Source organism: Triticum aestivum, chromosome 4A (genome assembly GCF_018294505.1).
Source record: "Triticum aestivum cultivar Chinese Spring chromosome 4A, IWGSC CS RefSeq v2.1, whole genome shotgun sequence".
NCBI classification, from domain to species: domain Eukaryota; kingdom Viridiplantae; phylum Streptophyta; class Magnoliopsida; order Poales; family Poaceae; genus Triticum; species Triticum aestivum.
Window position 1 is genome coordinate 531,117,475 of NC_057803.1, and position 3,504 is coordinate 531,120,978.

The window sequence follows — 3,504 nt, forward strand, 5'->3', positions numbered from 1 at the left end:
AGCTGGGCGTTTCCGGCCGCGGAGGCGCGGTTTAGCGGTGGGTACACGCCCACCGAGCACAAGGTGTTCAGCGTTTTGCCTGTCTCAGCGATGGACTCGGATGAGGAGGAAGAGCTCGCCGCGCTGCTGGAGGAGGAAGCAGTGGCCGACGTCCAGGAAGAAGAGCATCTCATGGTGCTCGCCGCCCTCGCCCAGTTGCTGGCGAGCAATGAAAAGCCACGGCGAGGTGGCTCGGCGCTGGGGCGGGTGAAAGCAAAGAACCGGCATCGTCTCGAAGGCTACTGCATGCTCTACTCCGACTACTTCGCCGATGCTCCACTTCATGGCGAGAAAACATTTCGGCGCCGTTATCGGATGAGCCGAAAGCTCTTCCTCAGGATTGTGAATTCCATCCGGGAGTTCGACAACTACTTCAAGTGCAAGATGGATTGCACTGGCGCTCTTGGATTCACCTCCATCCAGAAGTGCACGACAGCGATGAGGATGCTTGCATATGGAGCTCCCAGTAATTCACTCGACGACTATGGGCGCATGGCCAAGTCCACCAGCATAGAGTGTTTCTACAAGTTCTGTCGGGCAGTGGTGGCAGTGTTTGGGCCACAATACTTGAGAACACCCAATGCGGAAGACACTGCTCGGATCCTAGCCCAGGATGCAGCAAGAGAATTTCCTGGGATGCTTGGAAGCATCGACTGCATGCATTGGAAATGGAAGAATTGCCCATTTGGTTGGCAGGGGATGTACAAAGGTGCCAAAGGCGGTTGCAGTGTGGTGCTTGAGGCGGTAGCCACACAGGACCTCTGGATTTGGCACTCCTTTTTTGGTATGCCAGGAACTCACAATGACATCAACGTGCTGCAGTGCTCTCCTATTTTTGCCAAGCTCGTTGAGGGCCATTCTCCTCCGGTGAACTTCGAGATCAATGGGCACCAATACAACAAGGGGTACTACCTAGCAGATGGCATCTATGCGAGATGGTCGACATTTGTGAAGACGATCTCAAACCCTGCGGCAGGAGGCAAGAACGCCTGGTTTGCGAAAGTTCAGGAGGCTTGCAGGAAGGATGTCGAGCGGGCATTTGGTGTGCTCCAATCTCGATTCGCTGTTGTTCGGTACCCCGCTCAGACCTGGTCCAAAGATCAAATGTGGGAGATTATGACTTGCTGTGTCATCTTGCACAACATGATCATCGAGAGCGAGCAAGAAGACTCAGTGTTTGACACTGAACCATACTACAGGCAGGGTCCTCTAGCCGAAGTTGCTCACCATCTACCGGCAACTTGGACTGCCTATCTCAGTATGCGTCAGGAGATCCGAGATCCACAGGTGCATCATCAACTGCAGAAAGATCTGATTGAGCACCTATGGACGCTCAAGGGGGACGCCGTGTGATGAAATACGAGTTTTTATTTGTTGAACTATATAATTTGTATTGAACTATTTGTTGTTGTACTATTTTGTTGAAGTATTTAATTTTTCTGTGATGAAATATGTGATAAGAAATAATTGTGTTGATAATTGAACGCCGAGATACGGCGATACCACGCCGAATATGGGCCTATTCTCGCCCATATGGGCCCTTTATTCATCAAAATTGAGCTGCAAAATGGGCCAATTTCGGCGCCTGGGGGCGACGACTGGGCGCAAAACCGCCCCCAGCGCCGATTGTATCGCCGGTTTGCCCCCAAGGGGCGATTTTTATGCGTCCTGGGGGGGGGCAACGGCTGGAGATGCCCTAAGGCAGTGTTTTCTTCCAGAGAAACCCTGAGATGAGGAGGCCAAAGGTTATGAGAGATTTCCTTGTTCCCTGGTGCTTATCTATATTGCATTGGCAGAGCTTCTGCTGCTTACAGTAAATAAAAGTAATTTTAGACTATCAAGTACTCCTACATTTTTTTTTCCGGGGTAAGTACTCCTACATGATATACTGCTTCTATGTTTCCGCATGAGATGAACATGCTGTGGATAGATATAAGAGATATGTGCGTGTAGTGTAGCTGCCAAATACACGAATTGTTCCGGTGGAGCTCGATATATGTCTACACGCCAACCCGCGACTGCGATAAATCCGCAGTACACAGTATATACAATTGAACAAATCAACACCATTTTCATTTCACAGGGACGGATGGCAATTTCGTCGAGTTTACGTTTGTCGGCGTTACACGAATGAATATGGAGGAATCAAATGCTAGTGAAAGAAGGAAAAACAGAGCAGAGCTTCCAAAGATGAAGAGAACTCGCACAGTTCCAATACAGAATTGAGACTCATGGACCCGATTCCACTTCAAATCCTCCCGTGGTCACGCGCACGGCGCACGGCGGCTGGGCTTGTCGGTCTAGCTGGTAGCTCCACTACCGCCGAGGCATGGACAGCTGGAGATCAGAGACCAAGACGACAGCAGAAACATTAGACACAGCTCGAGCGTTTCAGCTCTAAATATTTTGCTGAAATATATACTGGCTGTCGTACAATTTGGCAAGGAAGCCCGGTTTAGGCGCCGGCGTTTCCGTGTTCTGCCGTTGGTTCTCCGGACGGCCGACGAAGTAATCTGGTTTAAGCAGCATATAAGACGAACAGAGATTTATTTACCAACGAGATCATATCCTAGTCCAGCGTTTACTACATAACATAATCAAAGCTAGCGTTGCGCGCACTTACCACCAGGAGTAGGCAGCGCAGCTGGAGCAGGTTCAGCGACGGCCTGCGGCGGTTCTTTCTCCTTGGGCTCGTCGGTGTTCGCCGGACGGCCGATGAAGTAGCCTACAGTACACACACACACACAAGAACCAGATCTATTTTAGCAAGAAAAGTAGCTGGCAAGATCGATGGAAACGAGGGAGGGAACCGAAATCTTTGTTTAGGCATCAGATTAACTCATGGTTGTGCTAATTAATCCACCTCTGCGGCTCTCGCAGAGGTGGATTGACGAGTTGACCAAACTTTCAATTCACAGAGAGCAGAGCGAGCTATGGGAACATCGGATGGATACGTACCTCCGGGAGGAGCATTGCCCTGCCCGTCGCTCATGGCGGATGGACGGTTCTCCGGCTGGGATCAGCTGCTTCCCTCTCTCTCCTGTGCTGTGCCTATTCTCTCCCGGCGAGACGACGACCGGCCTGCCGTGCTATATAGTCAGGTCGCTGCTAGAGGGAGAGAGATGCTTTCCCCCAGGCTGGCAATAATTCAGTCCGAAAAGAATATGTAGCCACCCAGGAGGAGCCCACGAGGCGACGACCCGGACGCAATGCAAGTCTTCTCCTCAGGCTCGTGGAAGGTGAAGAAGAGCAAAAATATCCAGCAGACAGAAAGCCAGCAAGGCAGCAACAGCAACCGCAGCCAAGAAACAAAGAAACAAACTGGACCTCGCCATGTCGGCATCACATCGCAGGCTCCAGCTCGTCTTCGCTTGCACACGGTGAAATGCCACCGTGGTGAACTGAACAAAGCTTGGATAGCTTGGATCGACCTACTAGACTCAGTCGTCCATTCTTGTATGGTCT

At 51.1% G+C, this 3,504-nt stretch overlaps 1 long non-coding RNA gene across 1 annotated transcript; it reads right to left on the bottom strand.

The window, feature by feature from the left end:
- Window positions 1-2,090: 2,090 nt before the first annotated feature.
- Window positions 2,091-3,280, bottom strand: LOC123086734 (uncharacterized). The gene is made up of 4 exons (XR_006441112.1): window positions 2,998-3,280; window positions 2,663-2,764; window positions 2,474-2,552; window positions 2,091-2,376 (listed from the first exon to the last, which is right to left on the bottom strand). It is a non-coding gene; the product is annotated as an uncharacterized lncRNA (long non-coding RNA).
- Window positions 3,281-3,504: the final 224 nt, after the last annotated feature.